This window comes from Oncorhynchus mykiss, chromosome 5, assembly GCF_013265735.2.
Source record: "Oncorhynchus mykiss isolate Arlee chromosome 5, USDA_OmykA_1.1, whole genome shotgun sequence".
NCBI lineage: Eukaryota > Metazoa > Chordata > Actinopteri > Salmoniformes > Salmonidae > Oncorhynchus > Oncorhynchus mykiss.
The window spans coordinates 74,225,149-74,252,242 of NC_048569.1; the positions used below are offsets into that span (position 1 = coordinate 74,225,149).

At 44.5% G+C, this 27,094-nt stretch overlaps 1 protein-coding gene across 2 annotated transcripts in view; it reads right to left on the reverse strand.

Annotated features, from left to right (window-relative positions):
* LOC110524553 (sec1 family domain-containing protein 2) overlaps positions 1–27,094 on the reverse strand; it is a 231,791-nt gene that overhangs the window by 102,846 nt on the left and 101,851 nt on the right. The window lies entirely within an intron of this gene.

Here is a 27,094-nt window from a genome sequence, read left to right on the forward strand (position 1 = left end):
TAGAGAGGAGAAAGAAGCGTGAGGAGAAAGGAGAAAGGAGAAAGGAGAAAGTAGAGAGGAGTAGAAAGGAGTAGAGAGGAGAAAGTAGAGTGTAGAGGAGAGAGGAGAAAATAGAGAGGAGAAAGTAATGAGGAGAAAGTAGAGAGGAGAAAGTAGAGGAGAAAGTAGAGAGGAGAAAGTAGAGAGGAGAAAGTAGAAAGTAGAGTGAGGAGAAAGTAGAGTGAGGAGAAAGGAGAAAGTAGAGAGGAGAAAGGAGTAGAAAGTAGAGAGGAGAAAGTAGAGTGTAGAGAGGAGAGAGTAGAGAGGAGAAGGTAGAGGAGAGATTAGAGTGTAGAAAGTAGAGAGGAGAGAGTAGAGTGTAGAAAGTAGAGAGGAGTAGAAAGGAGTAGAGAGGAGAAAGTAGAGTGTAGAGAGGAGAAAGTAGAGAGGAGAGAGGAGAAAGTAGAGTGTAGAGAGGAGAGAGGAGAAAGTAGAGAGGAGAGAGGAGAAAGTAGAGAGGAGAAAGTAGAGAGGAGAGAGGAGAAAGTAGAGAGGAGAGAGTAGAGTGTAGAAAGTAGAGAGGAGAAAGTAGAGGAGAAAGGAGAAAGTAGAGAGGAGAAAGTAGAGAGGAGAAAGTAAAGAGGAGAGAGTAGAGAGGAGAAAGTAAAGAAGAGAGAGTAGAGAGGAGAGAGTAGAGTGGAGAAAGTAGAGAGGAGAGAGTAGAGTGTAGAAAGTAGAGAGGAGAAAGAAGCGTGAGGAGAAAGGAGAAAGGAGAGAGGAGAAAGGAGAAAGTAGAGAGGAGTAGAAAGGAGTAGAGAGGAGAAAGTAGAGTGTAGAGGAGAGAGGAGAAAGTAATGAGGAGAAAGTAGAGAGGAGAAAGTAGAGGAGAAAGTAGAGAGGAGAAAGTAGAAAGTAGAGTGAGGAGAAAGTATAGTGAGGAGAAAGGAGAAAGTAGAGAGGAGAAAGGAGTAGAAAGTAGAGAGGAGAAAGTAGAGTGTAGAGAGTAGAGAGGAGAATGTAGAGGAGAAATTAGAGAGGAGAAAGTAGAAAGGAGAAAGTAGAGTGTAGAAAGTAGAGAGGAGAAAGTAGAGTGTATAAAGTAGAGAGGAGAGAGTAGAGTGTAGAAAGTAGATAGGAGAGAGTAGAGAGGAGAGAGGAGAAAGTAGAGAGGAGAAAGTAGAGTGAGGAGAAAGGAGAAAGTAGAGAGGAGAAAGGAGAGAGTAGAAAGTAGAGAGGAGTAGAAAGTAGAGAGGAGAAAGTAGAGTGTAGAGAGGAGAGAGTAGAAAGTAGAGAGGAGAAAGTAGAGAGGAGAAAGTAGAAAGGAGAAAGTAGAGAGTAGAAAGTAGAGGAGAGAGTAGAGTGTAGAAAGTAGAGAGTAGAGAGGAGAGAGTAGAGTGTAGAAAGTAGAGAGGAGTAGAAAGGAGTAGAGAGTAGAGAGGAGAAAGTAGAGTGTAGAAAGTAGAGAGGAGAGAGTAGAGTGTAGAAAGTAGAGAGGAGAGAGTAGAGTGTAGAAAGTAGAGAGGAGAGAGTAGAGAGGAGAGAGTAGAGAGTAGAGAGGAGAGAGTAGAGAGGAGAAAGTAGAGAGGCGAAAGTAGAGAGGAGAAAGTAGAGTGTAGAAAGTAGAGAGAAAGTAGTGTAGAAAGTAGAGAAGAGAGAGTAGAGTGTAGAAAGTAGAGAGGAGAGAGTAGAGAGGAGAGATTAGAGTGTAGAAAGTAGAGAGGAGAGAGTAGAGTGTAGAAAGTAGAGAGGAGTAGAAAGGAGTAGAGAGGAGAAAGTAGAGTGGAGAAAGTAGAGTGTAGAAAGTAGAGAGGAGAGAGTAGAGTAGAAAGTAGAGAGGAGAGAGGAGAGAGTAGAGTGTAGAAAGTAGAGAGGAGAGAGTAGAGTGTAGAAAGTAGAGAGGAGTAGAAAGGAGTAGAGAGTAGAGAGGAGAAAGTAGAGTGGAGAAAGTAGAGAGGAGAAAGTAGAGAGGAGAGAGTAGAGTGTAGAAAGTAGAGAGGAGAGAGGAGAGAGTAGAGTGTAGAAAGTAGAGAGGAGTAGAAAGGAGTAGAGAGTAGAGAGGAGAAAGTAGAGTGTAGAAAGTAGAGAGGAGAGAGTAGTGTAGAAAGTAGAGAGGAGAGAGTAGAGTGTAGAAAGTAGAGAGGAGAGAGTAGAGTGTAGAAAGTAGAGAGGAGAGAGTAGAGAGGAGAGATTAGAGTGTAGAAAGTAGAGAGGAGAGAGTAGAGTGTAGAAAGTAGAGAGGAGAGAGTAGAGAGGAGAGATTAGAGTGTAGAAAGTAGAGAGGAGAGAGTAGAGTGTAGAAAGTAGAGAGGAGTAGAAAGGAGTAGAGAGGAGAAAGTAGAGTGTAGAGAGGAGAAAGTAGAGAGGAGAGAGGAGAAAGTAGAGTGTAGAGAGGAGAGAGGAGAGAGGAGAGAGTAGAGTGTAGAAAGTAGAGAGGAGAGAGTAGAGTGTAGAAAGTAGAGAGGAGTAGAAAGGAGTAGAGAGTAGAGAGGAGAAAGTAGAGTGGAGAAAGTAGAGAGGAGTAGAAAGGAGTAGAGAGTAGAGAGGAGAAAGTAGAGTGTAGAAAGTAGAGAGGAGAGAGTAGAGTGTAGAAAGTAGAGAGGAGAGAGTAGAGTGTAGAAAGTAGAGAGGAGAGAGTAGAGAGGAGAGAGTAGAGAGGAGAGAGTAGAGAGGAGAGAGTAGAGAGGAGAAAGTAGAGAGGCGAAAGTAGAGAGGAGAAAGTAGAGTGTAGAAAGTAGAGAGGAGAAAGTAGTGTAGAAAGTAGAGAAGAGAGAGTAGAGTGTAGAAAGTAGAGAGGAGAGAGTAGAGAGGAGAGATTAGAGTGTAGAAAGTAGAGAGGAGAGAGTAGAGTGTAGAAAGTAGAGAGGAGTAGAAAGGAGTAGAGAGGAGAAAGTAGAGTGTAGAGAGGAGAAAGTAGAGAGGAGAGAGGAGAAAGTAGAGTGTAGAGAGGAGAGAGGAGAGTGTAGAAAGTAGAGAGGAGAGAGTAGAGAGGAGAGAGTAGAGAGGAGAGAGTAGAGAGGAGAAAGTAGAGAGGCGAAAGTAGAGAGGAGAAAGTAGAGTGTAGAAAGTAGAGTGTAGAAAGTAGTGTAGAAAGTAGAGAGGAGAGAGTAGAGTGTAGAAAGTAGAGAGGAGAGAGTAGAGATTAGAGTGTAGAAAGTAGAGAGGAGAGAGTAGAGTGTAGAAAGTAGAGAGGAGTAGAAAGGAGTAGAGAGGAGAAAGTAGAGTGGAGAAAGTAGAGTGTAGAAAGTAGAGAGGAGAGAGTAGAGTGTAGAAAGTAGAGAGGAGAGAGGAGAGAGTAGAGTGTAGAAAGTAGAGAGGAGAGAGTAGAGAGTAGAGTGTAGAAAGTAGAGAGGAGTAGAAAGGAGTAGAGAGTAGAGAGGAGAAAGTAGAGTGGAGAAAGTAGAGAGGAGAAAGTAGAGAGGAGAGAGTAGAGTGTAGAAAGTAGAGAGGAGAGAGGAGAGTAGAGTGTAGAAAGTAGAGAGGAGAGAGTAGAGTGTAGAAAGTAGAGAGGAGAGAGGAGAGAGTAGAGTGTAGAAAGTAGAGAGGAGAGAGTAGAGTGTAGAAAGTAGAGAGGAGAGAGTAGAGAGGAGAAAGTAGAGAGGAGAAAGTAGAGAGGAGAGAGTAGAGTGTAGAAAGTAGAGAGGAGAGAGTAGAGTGTAGAAAGTAGAGAGGAGAGAGTAGAGTGTAGAAAGTAGAGAGGAGAGAGTAGAGAGGAGAAAGTAGAGAGGAGAAAGTAGAGAGGAGAAAGTAGAGTGTAGAAAGTAGAGAGGAGAAAGTAGAGTGTAGAAAGTAGAGAGGAGAGAGTAGAGTGTAGAAAGTAGAGAGGAGAGAGTAGAGTGTAGAAAGTAGAGAGGAGAGATTAGAGTGTAGAAAGTAGAGAGGAGAGAGTAGAGTGTAGAAAGTAGAGAGGAGAGAGTAGAGAGGAGAGATTAGAGTGTAGAAAGTAGAGAGGAGAGAGTAGAGTGTAGAAAGTAGAGAGGAGTAGAAAGGAGTAGAGAGGAGAAAGTAGAGTGTAGCGAGGAGAGAGGAGAAAGTAGAGTGTAGAGAGGAGAAAGTAGAGAGGAGAGAGGAGAAAGTAGAGAGGAGAGAGGAGAAAGTAGAGAGTAGAGAGGAGAGAGGAGAAAGTAGAGAGGAGAAAGTAGAGAGGAGAAAGTAGAGAGGAGAGAGGAGAAAGTAGAGAGGAGAAAGTAGAGAGGAGAGAGTAGAGTGTAGAAAGTAGAGAGGAGCAAGTAGAGGAGAAAGGAGAAAGTAGAGAGGAGAAAGTAAAGAGGAGAGAGTAGAGAGGAGAAAGTAAAGAAGAGAGAGGAGAGAGGAGAAAGTAGAGATGAGAGAGTAGAGTGTAGAAAGTAGAGAGGAGAAAGGAGAAAGTAGAGAGGAGTAGAAAGGAGTAGAGAGGAGAAAGTAGAGTGTAGAGGAGAGAGGAGAAAATAGAGAGGAGAAAGTAATGAAGAGAAAGTAGAGAGGAGAAAGTAGAGGAGAAAGTAGAGAGGAGAAAGTAGAGAGGAGAAAGTAGAAAGTAGAGTGAGGAGAAAGTAGAGTGAGGAGAAAGGAGAAAGTAGAGAGGAGAAAGGAGAGAGGAGTAGAAAGTAGAGAGGAGAAAGTAGAGTGTAGAGAGGAGAGAGTAGAGAGGAGAAGGTAGAGGAGAAATTAGAGAGGAGAAAGTAGAGTGTAGAAAGTAGAGAGGAGAAAGTAGAGTGTATAAAGTAGAGATGAGAGAGTAGAGTGTAGAAAGTAGAGAGGAGAAAGTAGAGAGGAGAAAGTAGAGTGAGGAGAAAGGAGAAAGTAGAGAGGAGAAAGGAGAGAGTAGAAAGTAGAGAGGAGTAGAAAGTAGAGAGGAGAAAGTAGAGAGGAGAAAGTAGAAAGTAGAGTGTAGAAAGTAGAGGAGAGAGTAGAGTGTAGAAAGTAGAGAGTAGAGAGGAGAGAGTAGAGTGTAGAAAGTAGAGAGTAAAGAGGAGAGAGTAGAGTGTAGAAAGTAGAGAGGAGTAGAAAGGAGTAGAGAGTAGAGAGGAGAAAGTAGAGTGTAGAAAGTAGAGAGGAGAGAGTAGAGTCTAGAAAGTAGAGAGGAGAGAGTAGAGAGTAGAGAGGAGAGAGTAGAGAGGAGAAAGTAGAGAGGAGAAAGTAGAGTGTAGAAAGTAGAGAGGAGAAAGTAGAGAGGAGAGAGTAGAGTGTAGAAAGTAGAGAGGAGAGAGTAGAGAGGAGAGATTAGAGTGTAGAAAGTAGAGAGGTGAGAGTAGAGTATAGAAAGTAGAGAGGAGTAGAAAGGAGTAGAGAGGAGAAAGTAGAGTGTAGAGGAGAGAGGATAAAGTAGAGTGTAGAGAGGAGAAAGTAGAGTGTAGAGAGGAGAAAGTAGAGAGGAGAGAGGAGAAAGTAGAGTGTAGAGAGGAGAGAGGAGAAAGTAGAGAGGAGAGAGGAGAAAGTAGAGAGGAGAAAGTAGAGAGGAGAGAGTAGAGAGGAGAGAGTAGAGAGGAGAAAGTAGAGGAGAAAGGAGAAAGTAGAGAGGAGAAAGTAGAGAGGAGAAAGTAAAGAGGAGAGAGTAGAGAGGAGAAAGTAAAGGAGAGTAGAGAGGAGAACGTAGAGTGGAGAAAGTAGAGAGGAGAAAGTAGAGAGGAGAGAGGAGAGTGTATAAAGTAGAGAGGAGAGAGTAGAGTGTAGAAAGTAGAGAGGAGAAAGTAGAGTGAGGAGAAAGGAGAAAGGAGAGAGGAGAAAGAAGAAAGTAGAGAGGAGTAGAAAGGAGTAGAGAGGAGAAAGTAGAGTAGAGGAGAGAGGAGAAAATAGAGAGGAGAAAGTAATGAGGAGAAAGTAGAGAGGAGAAAGTAGAGGAGAAAGTAGAAAGTAGAGTGAGGAGAAAGGAGAAAGTAGAGAGGAGAAAGGAGAGAGGAGTAGAAAGTAGAGATTAGAAAGTAGAGTGTAGAGAGGAGAGAGTAGAGAGGAGAAGGTAGAGGAGAAATTAGAGAGGAGAAAGTAGAAAGGAGAAAGTAGAGTGTAGAAAGTAGAGAGGAGAAAGTAGAGTGTATAAAGTAGAGAGGAGAGAGTAGAGTGTAGAAAGTAGATAGGAGAGAGTAGAGAGGAGAGAGGAGAAAGTAGAGAGGAGAAAGTAGAGTGAGGAGAAAGGAGAAAGTAGAGAGGAGTAGAAAGTAGAGAGGAGAAAGTAGAGTGTAGAGAGGAGAGAGTAGAAAGTAGATTGGAGAAAGTAGAGAGGAGAAAGTAGAAAGGAGAAAGTAGAGTGTAGAAAGTAGAGGAGAGAGGAGAAAGTAGAGGAGAAAGTAAAGAGGAGAGAGTAGAGAGGAGAAAGTAAAGACGAGAGAGTAGAGAGGAGAACGTAGAGTGGAGAAAGTAGAGAGGAGAAAGTAGAGAGGAGAGAGTAGAGTGTAGAAAGTAGAGAGGAGAGAGTAGAGTGTAGAAAGTAGAGAGGAGAAAGTAGAGTGAGGAGAAAGGAGAGAGGAGAAAGTAGTGAGGAGAAAGGAGAAAGTAGAAAGTAGAGAGGAGTAGAAAGTAGTAGAGAGGAGAAAGTAGAGTGTAGAGGAGAGAGCAGAAAATAGAGAGGAGAAAGTAATGAGGAGAAAGTAGAGAGGAGAAAGTAGAGAGGAGAAAGTAGAGAGGAGAAAGTAGAGAGGAGAAAGTAGAGAGGAGAAAGTAGAGAGGAGAAAGTAGAAAGTAGAGTGAGGAGAAAGTAGAGTGAGGAGAAAGGAGAAAGTAGAGAGGAGAAAGGAGAGAGGAGTAGAAAGTAGAGAGGAGAAAGTAGAGTGTAGAGAGGAGAGAGTAGAGAGGAGAAGGTAGAGGAGAAATTAGAGAGGAGAAAGTAGAAAGGAGAAAGTAGAGTGTAGAAAGTAGAGAGGAGAAAGTAGAGTGTATAAAGTAGAGAGGAGAGAGTAGAGTGTAGAAAGTAGATAGGAGAGAGTAGAGAGGAGAGAGGAGAAAGTAGAGAGGAGAAAGTAGAGTGAGGAGAAAGGAGAAAGTAGAAAGTAGAGAGGAGTAGAAAGTAGAGAGGAGAAAGTAGAGTGTAGAGAGGAGAGAGTAGAAAGTAGAGAGGAGAAAGTAGAGAGGAGAAAGTAGAAAGGAGAAAGTAGAGTGTAGAAAGTAGAGGAGAGAGTAGAGTGTAGAAAGTAGAGAGGAGAGAGTAGAGAGGAGAGAGGAGAGAGTAGAGTGTAGAAAGTAGAGAGGAGTAGAAAGGAGTAGAGAGTAGAGAGGAGAAAGTAGAGTGTAGAGAGGATAGAGGAGAAAGTAGAGTGTAGAGAGGAGAAAGTAGAGTGTAGAGAGGAGAGAGGAGAAAGTAGAGAGGAGAGAGGAGAAAGTAGAGAGGAGAGAGGAGAAAGTAGAGAGGAGAGAGGAGAAAGTAGAGAGGAGAGAGGAGAAAGTAGAGAGGAGAAAGTAGAAAGGAGAAAGTAGAGTGTAGAAAGTAGAGGAGAGAGGAGAAAGTAGAGGAGAAAGTAAAGAGGAGAGAGTAGAGAGGAGAAAGTAAAGACGAGAGAGTAGAGAGGAGAACGTAGAGTGGAGAAAGTAGAGAGGAGAAAGTAGAGAGGAGAGAGGAGAGTGTATAAAGTAGAGAGGAGAGAGTAGAGTGTAGAAAGTAGAGAGGAGAAAGTAGAGTGAGGAGAAAGGAGAAAGGAGAGAGGAGAAAGAAGAAAGTAGAGAGGAGTAGAAAGGAGTAGAGAGGAGAAAGTAGAGTGTAGAGGAGAGAGGAGAAAATAGAGAGGAGAAAGTAATGAGGAGAAAGTAGAGAGGAGAAAGTAGAGGAGAAAGTAGAAAGTAGAGTGAGGAGAAAGGAGAAAGTAGAGTGAGGAGAAAGGAGAGAGGAGTAGAAAGTAGAGATTAGAAAGTAGAGTGTAGAGAGGAGAGAGTAGAGAGGAGAAGGTAGAGGAGAAATTAGAGAGGAGAAAGTAGAAAGGAGAAAGTAGAGTGTAGAAAGTAGAGAGGAGAAAGTAGAGTGTATAAAGTAGAGAGGAGAGAGTAGAGTGTAGAAAGTAGATAGGAGAGAGTAGAGAGGAGAGAGGAGAAAGTAGAGAGGAGAAAGTAGAGTGAGGAGAAAGGAGAAAGTAGAGAGGAGTAGAAAGTAGAGAGGAGAAAGTAGAGTGTAGAGAGGAGAGAGTAGAAAGTAGATTGGAGAAAGTAGAGAGGAGAAAGTAGAAAGGAGAAAGTAGAGTGTAGAAAGTAGAGGAGAGAGGAGAAAGTAGAGGAGAAAGTAAAGAGGAGAGAGTAGAGAGGAGAAAGTAAAGACGAGAGAGTAGAGAGGAGAACGTAGAGTGGAGAAAGTAGAGAGGAGAAAGTAGAGAGGAGAGAGTAGAGTGTAGAAAGTAGAGAGGAGAGAGTAGAGTGTAGAAAGTAGAGAGGAGAAAGTAGAGTGAGGAGAAAGGAGAGAGGAGAAAGTAGTGAGGAGAAAGGAGAAAGTAGAAAGTAGAGAGGAGTAGAAAGTAGTAGAGAGGAGAAAGTAGAGTGTAGAGGAGAGAGCAGAAAATAGAGAGGAGAAAGTAATGAGGAGAAAGTAGAGAGGAGAAAGTAGAGAGGAGAAAGTAGAGAGGAGAAAGTAGAGAGGAGAAAGTAGAGAGGAGAAAGTAGAGAGGAGAAAGTAGAGAGGAGAAAGTAGAAAGTAGAGTGAGGAGAAAGTAGAGTGAGGAGAAAGGAGAAAGTAGAGAGGAGAAAGGAGAGAGGAGTAGAAAGTAGAGAGGAGAAAGTAGAGTGTAGAGAGGAGAGAGTAGAGAGGAGAAGGTAGAGGAGAAATTAGAGAGGAGAAAGTAGAAAGGAGAAAGTAGAGTGTAGAAAGTAGAGAGGAGAAAGTAGAGTGTATAAAGTAGAGAGGAGAGAGTAGAGTGTAGAAAGTAGATAGGAGAGAGTAGAGAGGAGAGAGGAGAAAGTAGAGAGGAGAAAGTAGAGTGAGGAGAAAGGAGAAAGTAGAAAGTAGAGAGGAGTAGAAAGTAGAGAGGAGAAAGTAGAGTGTAGAGAGGAGAGAGTAGAAAGTAGAGAGGAGAAAGTAGAGAGGAGAAAGTAGAAAGGAGAAAGTAGAGTGTAGAAAGTAGAGGAGAGAGTAGAGTGTAGAAAGTAGAGAGGAGAGAGTAGAGAGGAGAGAGGAGAGAGTAGAGTGTAGAAAGTAGAGAGGAGTAGAAAGGAGTAGAGAGTAGAGAGGAGAAAGTAGAGTGTAGAGAGGATAGAGGAGAAAGTAGAGTGTAGAGAGGAGAAAGTAGAGTGTAGAGAGGAGAGAGGAGAAAGTAGAGAGGAGAGAGGAGAAAGTAGAGAGGAGAGAGGAGAAAGTAGAGAGGAGAGAGGAGAAAGTAGAGAGGAGAGAGGAGAAAGTAGAGAGGAGAAAGTAGAAAGGAGAAAGTAGAGTGTAGAAAGTAGAGGAGAGAGGAGAAAGTAGAGGAGAAAGTAAAGAGGAGAGAGTAGAGAGGAGAAAGTAAAGACGAGAGAGTAGAGAGGAGAACGTAGAGTGGAGAAAGTAGAGAGGAGAAAGTAGAGAGGAGAGAGTAGAGTGTAGAAAGTAGAGAGGAGAGAGTAGAGTGTAGAAAGTAGAGAGGAGAAAGTAGAGTGAGGAGAAAGGAGAGAGGAGAAAGTAGAGTGAGGAGAAAGGAGAAAGTAGAAAGTAGAGAGGAGTAGAAAGTAGTAGAGAGGAGAAAGTAGAGTGTAGAGGAGAGAGCAGAAAATAGAGAGGAGAAAGTAATGAGGAGAAAGTAGAGAGGAGAAAGTAGAGAGGAGAAAGTAGAGAGGAGAAAGTAGAGAGGAGAAAGTAGAGAGGAGAAAGTAGAAAGTAGAGTGAGGAGAAAGTAGAGTGAGGAGAAAGGAGAAAGTAGAGAGGAGAAAGGAGAGAGGAGTAGAAAGTAGAGAGGAGAAAGTAGAGTGTAGAGAGGAGAGAGTAGAGAGGAGAAGGTAGAGGAGAAATTAGAGAGGAGAAAGTAGAAAGGAGAAAGTAGAGTGTAGAAAGTAGAGAGGAGAAAGTAGAGTGTATAAAGTAGAGAGGAGAGAGTAGAGTGTAGAAAGTAGATAGGAGAGAGTAGAGAGGAGAGAGGAGAAAGTAGAGAGGAGAAAGTAGAGTGAGGAGAAAGGAGAAAGTAGAAAGTAGAGAGGAGTAGAAAGTAGAGAGGAGAAAGTAGAGTGTAGAGAGGAGAGAGTAGAAAGTAGAGAGGAGAAAGTAGAGAGGAGAAAGTAGAAAGGAGAAAGTAGAGTGTAGAAAGTAGAGGAGAGAGTAGAGTGTAGAAAGTAGAGAGGAGAGAGGAGAGAGGAGAGAGTAGAGTGTAGAAAGTAGAGAGGAGTAGAAAGGAGTAGAGAGTAGAGAGGAGAAAGTAGAGTGTAGAGAGGATAGAGGAGAAAGTAGAGTGTAGAGAGGAGAAAGTAGAGTGTAGAGAGGAGAGAGGAGAAAGTAGAGAGGAGAGAGGAGAAAGTAGAGAGGAGAGAGGAGAAAGTAGAGAGGAGAGAGGAGAAAGTAGAGAGGAGAGAGGAGAAAGTAGAGAGGAGAGAGGAGAAAGTAGAGAGGAGAGAGGAGAAAGTAGAGAGGAGAAAGTAGAGAGGAGAGAGTAGAGTGTAGAAAGTAGAGAGTAGAAAGTAGAGGAGAAAGTAGAGTGAGGAGAAAGGAGAAAGTAGAGGAGAAAGTAGAGAGGAGAAAGTAAAGAGGAGAAAGTAAAGAGGAGAAAGTAAAGAGGAGAGAGTAGAGAGGAGAAAGTAGAGTAGAAAGTAAAGAGGAGAGAGTAGAGAGGAGAAAGTAGAGGAGAAAGAGAGGAGAGAGTAGAGAGGAGTAGAGAGGTTTCAGGGTTTCATGGTAAAACGAGCAGAGTAAATACACTCTCTGTCATCACTCTGTACTCAGCAGAGAAACCATGGATATCGTACTGCTCAGTCAGTCCACACATGTCCAGGAGCTCATCTGCACAGAGAGGGAGTCAGGAGCAACACAGGAGGCTGAGAATGACTTGGCCTGGATATAGAAGCAGTTTCCCATGTGATCTGACCAGGAAAAACTCCTTGCCATGGTAATAAGAAGGCTCTACATGTGATTCACCCTGACCAGCAGTCATGGGATCTGTGGAAGGTTAAAAAATACCAAGTTTCTGTGTGTGCATCTATCTTTCCTATTTACCCATCCTGTTTGTTGTTCTACCTCCCACTTCTGTCTCTCACCACTTCCTCTAACCTTCATAATTACTCTTACTTTGCACCTGTGTAATTATGATGCTTAATCAGTCAGCTTCTTGATATGCCACATCTTTCAGGTGGATGGATTATCTTGGTGAATGAGAAATGCTCTGTAACAGGGATGTACTGTAAACCAATTTGTGCCCCACATTTGAGAGAAAAAGCTTTTGTAGGCACAAAACATTTTGGGATCTTTTTTTTCTGCTCATGAAACATGGGACACTTTATATGTTGTGTTTATATTTTTGTTCAGTGTACTTCTTTTTGATCCCACTTTCACTTTTACTCTTTATTTTCCCCTCCATCTCCCCACTCACTCTCTTTCTTTATCCTTTGGGTGTGTGTGTGTGTGTGTGTGTAAATCTCAGTCCCTTCAGGAAACATATAAAAGCTGCTGTCAAGCGGCTTGCTGTGGCGCCAGGACAGGAAATAGAGGTATACATATGGAGCTTTAAGATTGACTGCAGCTTTCTCCCACACGACACACACCAACACACACTCCACAATGCTTGGCACTCAATCACTGCACTATGATTAACACTACAGAGGTACAGTACCACTCTTACAGCAGGTGTGTGCTTAGTCCCCTCCTGTCCGCCCTGTTCACCCACGACTGAATGGCCATGCACGACTCCAACACCATCATCAAGTTTGCTGAAGACAACAGTAGTAGGCCTGATCACCGACGGCAATGAGACTATTGGAAGGAGGTCAGAAAGGAAAGGACGCCCCCATCCACATCACCAGGGCTGTTGTGGAGCGGGTCGTGAACTTCAAGTTCCTTGGCGTCAACTCACTAAGAACTTAACATGGTTCACACACACCTGCACAGTCAGGAAGAGGGCATGGCAGCGCTTCTTCCCCCTCAGGAGGCTTAATAGATTTGTCATGGGCCCTCAGAACCTCAAAAGGTTCTACAGCTGCACCATCGAGAGCATCTTGACCGGCTGCATCACTACTTTGTATGGCAAATGCGTCGCCCTTGATAGCCAAGCGCCTCAGAGGGTAGTGTGGACAGCCCAGTTCACCACTGGAGCTGAGCACCCTACCATCCAGGACAATTATATCAGGCAGTGTCAGAGGAAGGCCCGAAGAATTGCCAAAGACTCCAGCTACTCAAGCCATAGACTATTCACTCCGCTACTGTCTGGCAAACGGTACCGGCTTACGGGCTAACAGGCTCCGAGACAGCTTCTATCACCAAGCCATACTAATTAAAAAAATTACTCTTTCCAGAAATAAGTCTCTCACTGTTGCCGCCTGCTACCGACCCCCCTCAGCTCCCAGCTGTGCCCTGGACACCATTTGTGAATTGATCGCCCCCCCATCTAGCTTCAGAGTTTGTTCTGTTAGGTGACCTAAACTGGGATATGCTTAACACCCCGGCAGTCCTACAATCTAAGCTAGATGACCTCAATCTCACAAATCAACAAGGAACCCACCAGGTTCAACCCTAAATCTGTAAACAAGGGCACCCTCATAGACATCATCCTGACCAACTGGCCCTCCAAATACACCTCCGCTGTCTTCAACCAAGATCTCAGCGATCACCGCCTCATTGCCTGTATCCGCTATGGATCCGCAGTCAAACGACCACCCCTTATCACTGTCAAACGCTCCCTAAAACACTTTGCGAGCAGTCCTTTCTAATCGACCTGGCCCGGGTATCCTGGAAGGATATTGACCTCATCCCGTCAGTTGAGGATGCCTGGTCATTCTTTAAAAGTAACTTCCTCACCATTTTAGATAAGCATGCTCCGTTCAAAAAATGCATAACTAAGAACAGATATAGCCCTTGGTTCACTCCAGACCTGACTGCCCTCGACCAGCACAAAAACATCCTGTGGCGGACTGCAATAGCATCAAATACTCCCCGCGATATGCAACTGTTCAGGGAAGTCAGGAACCAATACACGCAGTCAGTCAGGAAAGCAAAGGCCAGCTTCTTCAGGCAGAAATTTGCATCCTGTAGCTCTAACTCCAAAAAGTTCTGGGACACTGTAAAGTCCATGGAGAACAAGAGCACCTCCTCCCAGCTGCCCACTGCACTGAGGCTAGGTAACACGGTCACCACCGATAAATCCATGATTATCGAAAACTTCAACAAGCATTTCTCAACGGCTGGCCATGCCTTCCTCCTGGCTACTCCAACCTCGGCCAACAGCTCCGCACCCCCCGCAGCTACTCGCCCAAGCCTCTCCAGGTTCTCCTTTACCCAAATCCAGATAGCAGATGTTCTGAAAGAGCTGCAAAACCTGGACCGGTACAAATCAGCTGGGCTTGACAATCTGGACGCTCTATTTCTGAAACTATCCGCCACCATTGTCGCAACCCCTATTACCAGCCTGTTCAACCGCTTTCATATCGTTAGAGATCCCCCAAGGATTGGAAAGCTGCGGCAGTCATCCCCCTCTTCAAAGGGGGAGACACCCTGGACCCAAACTGTTACAGACCTATATCCATCCTGCCATGCCTATCTAAGGTCTTCGAAAGCCAAGTCAACAAACAGGTCACTGACCATCTCGAATCCCACCGTACCTTCTCCGCTGTGCAATCTGGTTTCCGAGCCGGTCACGGGTGCACCTCAGCCACACTCAAGGTACCATAACCGCGATATCATAACCGCCATCGATAAAAGACAGTACTGTGCAGCCGTCTTCATCGACCTGGCCAAGGCTTTCGACTCTGTCAATCACCATATTCTTATCGGCAGACTCAGTAGCCTCGGTTTTTCTAATGACTGCCTTGCCTGGTTCACCAACTACTTTGCAGACAGAGTTCAGTGTGTCAAATCGGAGGGCATGTTGTCGGGTCCTCTGGCAGTATCTATGGGGATGCCACAGGATTCAATTCTCGGGCTGATTATTTTCTCTGTATATATCAATGATGTTGCTCTTGCTGCGGGCGATTCCCTGATCCACCTCTATGCAGACGACACCATTCTGTATACTTCCGGCCCTTCCTTGGACACTGTGGTATCTAACCTCCAAACTAGCTTCAATGCCATACAACACTCCTTCCGTGGCCTCCAACTGCTCTTAAACGCTAGTAAAACCAAATGCATGCTTTTCAACCGTTCGCTGCCTGCACCCGCACGCCCGACTAGCATCACCACCCTGGATGGTTCCGACCTAGAATATGTGGACATCTATAAGTACCTAGGTGTCTGGCTAGACTGTAAACTCTCCTTCCAGACTCATATCAAACATCTCCAATCTAAAATCAAATCTAGAGTCGGCTTTCTATTCCGCAACAAAGCCTCCTTCACTCACGCCGCCAAACTTACCCTAGTAAAACTGACTATCCTACCGATCCTCGACTTCGGCGATGTCATCGCTGAAGTTGGAGACTTTTATCTCCCTCAACAACTTCAAACATCTGCTCTCTGAGCAGCTAACCGATCGCTGCAGCTGCAGCCCACCCAATTTACCTACCTCATCCCCATACTGTTTATATTTATTTACTTTTCTGCTCTTTTGCACACCAGTATCTCTACCTGTACATGACCATCTGATTATTTATCACTCCAGTGTTAATCTGCAAAATTGTAATTATTCGCCTACCTCCTCATGCCTTTTGCACACAATGTATATACTCTTTCTTTTTTTTCTACTGTGTTATTGACTTGTTAATTGTTTATTCCATGTGTAACTCTGTGTTGTCTGTTCACACTGCTATGCTTTATCTTGGCCAGGTCGCAGTTGTAAATGAGAACTTGTTCTCAACTAGCCTACCTGGTTAAATAAAAGTGAAATAAAATAAAATAAAAAAGACAGCTTCTGTCACCAAGCCATGAGACAGCTTCTGTCACCAAGCCATGAGACAGCTTCTATCACCAAGCCATGAGACAGCTTCTATCACCAAGCCATGTGACAGCTAAATAGTGAATTAATGGTACCCAAACTATCTGGACTGACTATCTTGCACTAACGCTACGCACACTCACTAGACTACACACGCACACACAATCCAATACCGACAACACACACTCACTAGACTACACACACACACCCCATACACATTCATATACCGACAACAAACGCACTCACAAGACTACACACACACACAACCCATACACATTCATATACCGACAACACAAACGCACACTCACTAGACTACACACACACATTCATATACCGACAACAAACACACACTCACTAGACTACACACACACACACAACCCATACACATTCATATACCGACAACAAACACACACACTTTTAAAATCATAATTTGCTGCTGCTACTCTGTTCCTTATTTTACTCTTATTATTATCTATCCTGATGCCTAGTCACTTTACCCTGCCTTCATGTACATATCTACCTCAAATACCTTATTATTATCTATTCTGATGCCTAGTCACTTTACCCTGCCTTCATGTACATATCTACCTCAAATACATTATTATTATTATTATATATCCTGATGCCTAGTCACTTTACCCTGCCTTCATGTACATATCTACCTCAAATACATTATTATTATTATTATTATTATATATCCTGATGCCTAGTCACTTTACCCTGCCTTCATGTACATATCTACCTCAAATACCTCATCATTACACTGCTCCAAAAAATAAAGGGAACACTAAAATAACATCCTAGATCTGAATGAATGAAATATTCTTATTAAATACTTTTTTCTTTACATAGTTGAATGTGCTGACGACAAATTCACACAGAAATGATCAATGGAAATCAAATTTATCAACCCATGGAGGTCTGGATTTGAAAATGAAAGTGGAAAACCACACTACAGGCTGATCCAACTTTGATGTAATGTCCTTAAAACAAGTCAAAATGAGGCTCAGTAGTGTGTGTGGCCTCCACGTGCCTGTATGACCTCCCTACAACGCCTGGACATGCTCCTGATGAGGAGGCGGATGGTCTCCTGAGGGATCTCCTCCCAGACCTGGACTAAAGCATCTGCCAACTCCTGGACAGTCTGTGGTGCAACAGACTGGTTGCAGACTGGTGGATGGAGCGAGACATGATGTCCCAGATGTTCTCAATTGGATTCAGGTCTGGGGAACGGGCGGGCCAGTCCATAGCATCAATGCCTTCCTCTTGCAGGAACTGTTGACACACTCCAGCCACATGAGGTCTAGCATTGTCTTGCATTAGGAGGAACCCAGGGCCAACCGCACCAGCATATGGTCTCACAAGGGGTCTGAGGATCTCATCTCGGTACCTAACGGCAGTCAGGCTACCTCTGGCGAGCACAGAGGCCCCCCCAAACAAGTCATGCTTCTCCAATGAAATGAAAACAAAAAGACCCAACATGCCCTCTGCTGCAGCACTGCATACAGCCAGCCAGAAGGAACAACAAACGTGTCTATTTTGTGACAGTGCAGACCACAAATCAGAAAACTGCCCTGACTACAATATTGCTACACGCAAAGAGAAACTAAAGAACATGGGAAGATGCTTTGTATGTTTAGGACAGAGACACATAGCAAAATTCTGTAAAGTCAAAGATGTGTCATGTGCAACATGTGGAAGCAGACATCACATTGCGGTTTGTACCAGTAAGAGGAGTGAGGTGCAACCCCCTACTGTTTCTGTAGATGCTGTTGTTTCCTCAGTTATTCCCCATTCAGTGAAGATGAAACCAGATGGACAGAACACTGTGTTGCTACAAACAGCAAAGGCATGGGTAGATGGCCCATCGGGCAGGAAGATAGCTCGTTGCTTACTAGATGGAGGCAGTCAGAGAAGCTTCATACATGAAAACCTTGTGAAGGGCTTGAAGCTACCAGTAATCAGACAAGAGGCACTCACTCTTCACACGTTTGGCTCCTCTGCCCCAGCAACGTCCCAATGCAACACAGTGAAAGTCATCTTGGAGAACGTCTGGGACAAACAGCAGAGAATAGAGATAGAGGCAATTGAAACCCCACAAGTGTGCACAGCTGTGATGAAGGTTCCTGGTGAACGGGTTCAGCATGAGCTCAGTAAAAGGGGACTGCAGCTCGCAGACTTTCCAGGAGATGACAATGATCCTGAACTCTCTGTCCTGATAGGAGCAGACTACTACTGGCAGATAGTATCAGGCAGAGTGGAGCGACTGACGGAGACGCTAGTTGCTTTAGAGAGCACCTTTGGATGGTCAGTGCAGGGACCCGTGTCCATGTCAAGTCTCGCCGAGGCAACCTGCATGTTCATCCCACTTGATGAAGACACACTAGTCTCCAAGCAACTGAATGCATTCTGGGAGCTTGAGTCTTTGGGTAGTCTAAGCAAGAAAACACAGAACCCAGAGGAAACCGAGGCTCTACAAAGGTTTGAGGAAACAACCACCTTCAAAGATGGGCGATACCATGTGGAGTTGCCATGGAAACGAGAAATGCCAGAACTCCAAGACAACTATAGAATCGGCAAAAAACGGTTTGAATGTCTGAAGAAAAGACTGAAGAAGGATGTGACGTTGTACAGCAGATACAATGAAGTAGTAGAAGACTACTTACAACAAGATATGGCAGAGGACGTGCCCAAGGACAACGCATCAAGTGCAGACAACGTAAAATACTACTTACCTCACCATGCAGTACTCCGAGAAGATAAGGTGACAACAAAACTGAGAGTGGTATTTGATGCCTCGTCCCATGAAGATGGCTGTCCATCCCTCAATGACTGTCTACTCACAGGACCGAACCTGAATCCGGATCTGCTCAGCGTTCTGATAAAGTTCAGACTACATGAGATCGCATTCATGGCAGACATCAAGAAAGCTTTCCTGCAGATATCCCTAGCAGAGAGAGACAGAGACACCGTGAGATTTCTATGGCTCACTGGCCCACCAAGGGGAGAAAATGAAGAGGAGCTGCGTGTGCTGAGGATGAAAAGAGTGGTATTTGGAGCTTCCCCAAGTCCATTTTTGCTGGCAGCTACAATCAGGAAGCACCTGAAACAATATGAAACAGTACAACCAGAAGTTGTAGAGATACTGAGAGAGTCACTCTACGTAGATGACTTCATTGGAAGTTCACGCAATGTTGAAGAGGCTTACCTTGTGACAACAACTGCAAAGCGAATGCTGTCGAATGCAGGCATGGACCTCTGCAAGTGGATGACCAATTCTCCTGAATTGAAAACAAAATGGGAGGAGAGTACGACAACTGACCACCCGTTGATGCTAGAAACACAAGGAGTAGTGCTGAAGGTTTTAGGTTTAGTATGGAGGCCGGAAACGGATGACTTTGTGTTTGACCTCAGGCCGTTACTGAGCATTCTAAAGCAAAAGGAAAACACAAAGAGAAGTGTTCTGCAGTCGTCTGCACGTATCTTCGATCCTCTTGGTTTCTTAACTCCCTTCACCATCAGGATCAAGTGCATGTTCCAGGAAATGTGGGAGGGTGGACTCAGCTGGGACGAAGAATTACCACCTGATCTGACACGAGAATGGCAACAGTGGTGTTCAGAACTACCCCAGTTACACCAGCTCATCATACCAAGGTGGTACCTAACAGACATGCGGCCACAGAATAACCACACCCTGAAACTACACGTGTTCTGTGATGCAAGTGAAAGGGCTTACAGTGCAGTAGCTTACTTGCAAGGTGATTCACAAGACAGGGAAACAACAAGTCTAGTCGCATCCAAGTCCAGGGTAGCCCCACTTAAGAAAATGACGCTGCCACGCCTGGAGCTCATGGGAGCTGTGATTGGAGCGAGACTAGCAAACAACTTGATGACCACACTGAAAATGGAAGAAAAACAGACTCGATGATCGTGCTGCGTTGGATTTGCAGCTCAGCTCAGAAATGGAAACAGTTTGTTGCGAACAGAGTGACGGAGATCCAGTCCTTGACCAATCCAGAGTCATGGTCACATATTGAAGGGAAAACTAATCCAGCTGACCTCCCTACAAGAGGACAAACTGTTAGAAACTTGACACAGAGCGAGCTATGGTGGAATGGACCCAGAATTCTGACATCACTCAATCAGTCCGAAGAGACTGATTATAACAAGGTTCCGGAAGAGGTGAATATAGAACTCAAGCCCAGTTGCCAGGTTACTGTACAACTCGCAGCAAACAGCACAGACAGCACTGATCCTGTGTTGGAGCTTGAAAGGTACAGCAAACTGAAAAGAGTGTTCAGAGTCACCGCCTGGATAAAGAGATTCATAGCCAATGCTCGTACAACCATAAAGATGCAAGGTGAACTGACTGTTGACGAACTGTTCGATGCAGAAAAGTACTGGATTAAGGTAACACAACAACAGAGTTTCGGACAGGAGATCAAACTACTGAAGGCAGGAAAAAGCCTAAACAATGACTGTAAAATCAGAGAACTGAAACCTTTCCTGGATGAACACGAACTGCTCAGTGTAGGAGGAAGTCTGCAACAGTCCAACTTCACATTCAGAGAGCAGCACCCATGGGTTCTGCCCAATAAGTCCAGATACTCAGAAATGCTGATACAGTACCACCATGAGAAGGTGATGCATTCTGGAGCAAGTGACACTCAGCACCCAACGTTACACAAGCGGGAAATGACACACAGATGGAAGTACAGGCAGAGACTTGTGACCAGTTTCTGGAACAGTTGGCGAAGAGACTACTTGCTGGATCTAAAGTCAGCACACCGCTGTGACACACCACAGCCCACCCCACTGAAAGCGGGTGACGTTGTACTCATTGGAGAAGATAACCTACCCAGACAAACCTGGAAACTAGGAAAGATTTAGGAACTGTTTCCAGGCCGAGATGGCTTAGTTAGATCATGTTCAGTTCGTACTGCTTCAGGGACTTTGTTGAGAAGACCTATTCAGTTGATATACTGCCTAGAGATCTAGATGAACACAATTGTTCATTGGGGGGGAGGAGGATGTTGTAACTTTAATGTGTTACAGAGTTAATGTTTAAGTTTATTCTTTGAGCTGTATCTAAAGATATTTCTTTAGATTTATTTGCATATGTAATTGTATTGGGTTGTGTTGAATTACGCTTTTTGACTGCAAGTCCCAGAATGCCTTGCGAGAGAAATGAGTGATAACGCGCCAATTATGTGCAGGTGCTAGTGATTGTGGCTGACTTTCCGATAGCATCTTACCTGCATTGCTCTGTACCAAAACAATTGTTGTTAAATGTAACGTAAACAAGTATTCTTACTAAAATAAGCTTTCGTATCAAAACCGACGTCCCGAGTCATTACTAAGAAGTTAGTTAATCTAAAACTGACTGACTGCGTGTATTGGTTCCTAACTTCCCTGAAAAGTTGCATATCGCGGGGACTATTCGATGCTAGTGCAGAAAGCCACAGGATGTTTTTGTGATGGTCGAGGGAAGTCAGGCCTGGAGTGAACCAAGGGCTATATCTGTTCTTAGTCCTACATTTTTTGAAAGGGGCATGCTTATTTAAGATGGTGAGGAAATTACTTTTAAAGAACGACTAGGCATCCTCGAGTGATGGAATGAGGTTAATATCCTTCCAGGATACCCAGGCCAGGTCGATTAAAAAGGCCTGGTCAGGATAAGATCTGAGGGTGACCATGTTTACGGATTTAGGGTTGCTACCTGGTGGGTTTCTTGATCATTTGTGTGAGATTGAGGGCATCTAGCTTAGATTGTAGGCTGCTGGGGTGTTAAGCATATCCCAGGTTAGGTCACCTAACAGAACGAACTCTGAAGATAGATGGGGGGCAATCAATTCACATATGGTGTCCAGGGCACAGCTGGGAGCTGAGGGGGGTCTATAAACAGGCGGAAACAGTGAGACTTAATTCTGGAGAGATTCATTTTTAAAATTAGAAGCTCGAACTGTTTGGGCATAGACCTGGAAAGTATGACAGAACTTTGCAGGCTATCTCTGGAGTAGATTGCAACTCCTGCCCCTTTGGCAGTTATATCTTGACAGAAAATGTTGAAATCTCCAAATTTTTGGTGGCCTTCCTAAGCCAGGATTCAGACACGGCAAAGACATCAGGGTTGGCGGAGGGTGCTAAAGCAGTCAGTAAAACAAACTTATGGAGGAGGCTTCTGATGTTAACATGCATGAAACCAAGGCCATACAATGGCTGACAGACAATGACTCCAACAGTGCGAAGCCAAGGTATTGTGTAATTCTGACAGACCATTAACTGGCCATACCAGAGTGACATCCCTAAACTAGAGCCAGACATCCATGCCCCTGTACCTCCCCCTCCCCTCTGATGGAGCCCTTCTCAGCCTGCCTGTCACTATAAAAGTATCCACATGACAGGCTCTAAAAGTATGCTGCCAAATCCAGGTAAAGTTTTAGGTCCAGTCTGTAAAAAGAGACTTATTTTAGTGCCTGTCGTGATAGCAGCCCCAAACCAGATCATTACTGTAGTAATAGCCTAACAGGAAGCTGTAGCCTGCTGGATAAAGGCTAATGTTATTATTACACACCATTACTGGATCTACTTGTCCTCTAGCCATGCACTAATGCTATCATTACTGGATCTACTGGTCCTCTAGCCATGCACTAATGCTATCATTACTGGTTCTACTGGTCATCTAGCCATGCACTAATGCTATCATTACTGGTTCTACTGGTCCTGTCGCCATGCACTAATGCTATCATTACTGGTTCTACTGGTCCTGTCGCCATGCACTAATGCCATCATTGCTGGTTCTACTGGTCCTGTCGCCATGCACTAATGCTATCATTACTGGATCTACTGGTCCTGTCGCCATGCACTAATGCTATGATTACTGGATCTACTGGTCCTGTCGCCATGCACTAATGCTATCATTACTGGATCTACTTGTCCTCTAGCCATGCACTAATGCTATCATTACTGGATCTACTGGTCCTCTAGCCATGCACTAATGCTATCATTACTGGTTCTACTGGTCATCTAGCCATGCACTAATGCTATCATTACTGGTTCTACTGGTCATCTAGCCATGCACTAATGCTATCATTACTGGTTCTACTGGTCCTGTCGCCATGCACTAATGCTATCATTACTGGTTCTACTGGTCCTGTCGCCATGCACTAATGCTATCATTACTGGTTCTACTGGTCCTGTCGCCATGCACTAATGCCATCATTGCTGGTTCTACTGGTCCTGTCGCCATGCACTAATGCTATGATTACTGGATCTACTGGTCCTGTCGCCATGCACTAATGCTATCATTACTGGATCTACTGGTCCTGTCGCCATGCACTAATGCTATCATTACTGGATCTACTGGTCCTGTCGCCATGCACTAATGCTATCATTACAGGATCAACTGGTCCTGTCACCATGCACTAATGCTATCATTACTGGATCTACTGGTCCTGTCGCCATGCACTAATGCTATCATTACTGGATCTACTGGTCCTGTCGCCATGCACTAATGCTATCATTACTGGATCTACTGGTCCTGTCGCCATGCACTAATGCTATCATTTCTGGATCTACTGGTCCTGTCGCCATGCACTAATGCTATCATTACAGGATCAACTGGTCCTGTCGCCATACACTAATGCTATCATTACTGGATCTACTGGTCCTGTAGCCATGCACTAATGCTATCATTACAGGATCAACTGGTCCTGTCGCCATGCACTAATGCTATCATTACAGGATCAACTGGTCCTGTCGCCATGCACTAATGCTATCATTACAGGATCAACTGGTCCTGTCGCCATGCACTAATGCTATCATTACAGGATCAACTGGTCCTGTCGCCATGCACTAATGCTATCATTACAGGATCTACTGGTCCTGTCGCCATGCACTAATGCTATCATTACAGGATCAACTGGTCCTGTCGCCATGCACTAATGCTATCATTACAGGATCAACTGGTCCTGTCGCCATGCACTAATGCTATCATTACAGGATCTACTGGTCCTGTCGCCATGCACTAATGCTATCATTAAAGGATCTACTGGTCCTGTCGCCATGCACTAATGCTATCATTACTGGATCTACTGGTCCTGTCGCCATGCACTAATGCTATCATTACAGGATCAACTGGTCCTGTCGCCATGCACTAATGCTATCATTACAGGATCAACTGGTCCTGTCGCCATGCACTAATGCTATCATTACTGGATCTACTGGTCCTGTCGCCATGCACTAATGCTATCATTACAGGATCAACTGGTCCTGTCGCCATGCACTAATGCTATCATTACTGGATCTACTGGTCCTGTCGCCATGCACTAATGCTATCATTACTGGATCTACTGGTCCTGTCGCCATGCACTAATGCTATCATTACTGGATCTACTGGTCCTGTCGCCATGCACTAATGCTATCATTTCTGGATCTACTGGTCCTGTCGCCATGCACTAATGCTATCATTAAAGGATCTACTGGTCCTGTCGCCATGCACTAATGCTATCATTACTGGATCTACTGGTCCTGTCGCCATGCACTAATGCTATCATTACAGGATCAACTGGTCCTGTCGCCATGCACTAATGCTATCATTACTGGATCAACTGGTCCTGTCGCCATGCACTAATGCTATCATTACTGGATCTACTGGTCCTGTCGCCATGCACTAATGCTATCATTACTGGATCTACTGGTCCTGTCGCCATGCACTAATGCTATCATACTGGATCTACTGGTCCTGTCGCCATGCACTAATGCTATCATTACTGGATCTACTGGTCCTGTCGCCATGCACTAATGCTATCATTACTGGATCTACTGGTCCTGTCGCCATGCACTAATGCTATCATTTCTGGATATACTGGTCCTGTCGCCATGCACTAATGCTATCATTACAGGATCAACTGGTCCTGTCGCCATACACTAATGCTATCATTACTGGATCTACTGGTCCTGTCGCCATGCACTAATGCTATCATTACAGGATCAACTGGTCCTGTCGCCATGCACTAATGCTATCATTACAGGATCAATTGGTCCTGTCGCCATGCACTAATGCTATCATTACAGGATCTACTGGTCCTGTCGCCATGCACTAATGCTATCATTACAGGATCTACTGGTCCTGTCGCCATGCACTAATGCTATCATTACAGGATCAACTGGTCCTGTCGCCATGCACTAATGCTATCATTACAGGATCAACTGGTCCTGTCGCCATGCACTAATGCTATCATTACAGGATCTACTGGTCCTGTCGCCATGCACTAATGCTATCATTAAAGGATCTACTGGTCCTGTCGCCATGCACTAATGCTATCATTACTGGATCTACTGGTCCTGTCACCATGCACTAATGCTATCATTACAGGATCAACTGGTCCTGTCGCCATGCACTAATGCTATCATTACAGGATCAACTGGTCCTGTCGCCATGCACTAATGCTATCATTACAGGATCAACTGGTCCTGTCGCCATGCACTAATGCTATCATTACAGGATCAACTGGTCCTGTCGCCATGCACTAATGCTATCATTACTGGATCTACTGGTCCTGTCTCCATGCACTAATGCTATCATTACAGGATCAACTGGTCCTGTCGCCATGCACTAATGCTATCATTACTGGATTTACTGGTCCTGTCGCCATGCACTAATGCTTTCATTACTGGATCTACTGGTCCTGTCTCCATGCACTAATGCTATCATTACTGGATCTACTGGTCCTGTCACCATGCACTAATGCTATCATTACTGGATCTACTGGTCCTGTCTCCATGCACTAATGCTATCACTATACACAATTACAGAACAACCATGGCAATACTGTCAAACAGCGGTAATATTAGGGAGTGCAATTACTGAAATAATGCCATTACTTAAAAATCTCTCTCTCTCTCTCTCTCATCCATCCATCCATCCTGGGGTTCATAAAGCCTCCATCTCACCCAATCGCAGTGCTGGGGCCAATCCCCTCCCCCAGGCAAGCACAGCGCTGCGCGGCCAGCCTGAACAGGAAACCAGCTCCAGATATAGTCCCTAGAGGAAGGTGAGTGTTTCAGATGGCGCAAAGCTAACGAAAACCAGGCCTTGAACACTCACTGCTGCTGCTCTGCACAATGAACCTTTTTCTGGGCTCAGGAGCAGAGAGGGGGAGACAGCGGGGAATAAAGTGGGGGGAAGGGACAGGGGAGAAGGGAGGGAGAACCGAGCTTTAGGGACAGGTTGGAGAGGTTCAGAGCAGGACACTACACTGGTCGAGAGTCACTTTTCTTTGGATCACTGACAGCTTGCCATCGCTATGGCTACAAGGATGAAAATCTATTTAGAATTTGACTGAAACGGACACGTACGACGTGAATGCAAATTGTTGTGTGAGCCCAACAGACATATGCAGCTGGAAGAGAGACAGGCAACATGCTGACAACATAAGGCATAAATCTTGAGATGAAGAGAAGAGACGATTAAGTTCTCAGAGCTAAATTCTAGTGAGCATGGTTTGCTTTTTATTGATATGTTGGAGCAGAAAAGGAAAACATAATCAACTGCAGACACACTCCAAAGAGAGCAGCAGGGCTTTGAACATGTAAACAACACCAAAAGCAGGACAAAAACACACACTGCACACTGTAACCCACAGAGACAACCATGACCAATATGAATCCAAGCCCATTCACCGGAAGATGGAAATGTTTTATTCAGTTCAGTCAGAAATGGAAAACTAAAGTTTATCTTTGTCTCTTTTCAGGGCCATTACTCTGTCCAGTGTGAGCGGTGTGGAAATCAGTCTTTAGAGGAGAGCAGAAATAAGACTATAAAACACTGACTACTAGCACTGTACACACTCATACTGTAGATGAAATGAGGAAGAATGGCTGAGAAACTGGTCACAGAGCTTACCTATACACAGTAGTTTTAGTGTGAGTGTGAAGGTGTAGTGCACAAACAGGGCATTGCTTTCTATCTCTGACACATTTGCATCTGGCCAGCCTGCTTACAATATAAAACCAAGAGGGAGATAAGAGAAGCGAGCCGAGAAGGGAAATGGAATTGGATTTGCATTAGAATATCTCTACTCATACATAGACATAACAATGATGCACCATAGCATCTATATTCAACTCTTTCCATCGGTGCTTCTAAACACAGGCTTACTGTTTTTCCATCTTACAGTAAGTACACAGGTCCTCTCTCTCTCTCAGGGTTAAGAGAGCTGCCCATCAGTGAATTATCTCATGTAAAACACATCTTACACCCATTGGCACCTAAACATGGCCTCTTCTGTGAGGATCAAAGGCTCTGCTCTAAAGTGGTCAGAGTCAGTCAATCTCTGTGCTGTCTGTCAGGCTCTGGAACAGGTTCACAAACACACATCATACAATACGACCTGGTACCGAGACTCAAAATGGACATGACATACACTGAGTGTACAAAACATTAAGAACACCTGCTCTTTCAATGACATAGACTGATCAGGTGAATCCAGGTGAAAGCTATATGATCCCTTATTGGTGTCACTTGTTAAATCTATTTCAATCAATGTAGATGAAGGAGCGAAGACCAGTTAAAGAAGGATTTTTAAGCCTGGAGACAATTGAGACATGGATTGTGTAGGTGTGGAATTCAGTGGGTGAATGGGCAAGAAAAAGATTTAAGTGCCTTTGAACGGGGTATGGTAGTAGGTGCCAGGCTCACCAGTTTGTGTCATGCTTTTGACATCTTGTAGATTCCATGCCCCAACAAATTGAGGCTGTTCTGAGGGCAAAAGGGGGAGGTGCAACTCAACATTATGAAGGAGTTGTTAATGTTTGGTATCCTCAGTGTAGGATATCACTATCAAAGTGAGTGAGAAAAGTGAGAGAAAAATGGGGTTGAGATGGACAGGAAAATGAAGAGAAACAAAGAAAAATATGTTGAGAGATACAGTAGGTCGATTTAGAGAGACAGATTGTTGGATACATATGCACTTAGAATGAAATAAAAAGTGAGAGATGGAGTGATAGGGACTCCAGGAGGGGGATGGAAAATCTCTTAAAGGTAAGGTGAAGTCTACTCAGGCCCATCAGCCTGCTGCCTATTATGTTTATAGAAACATGGGGTCATAAATCTTCCCTATAAATGAGCCCTGCATTTAAAAGCGTTGAGGCCGGCCCGTTTCTGCCCAGCTGGCTTGGCCTGGACACTCTCCTCGGCC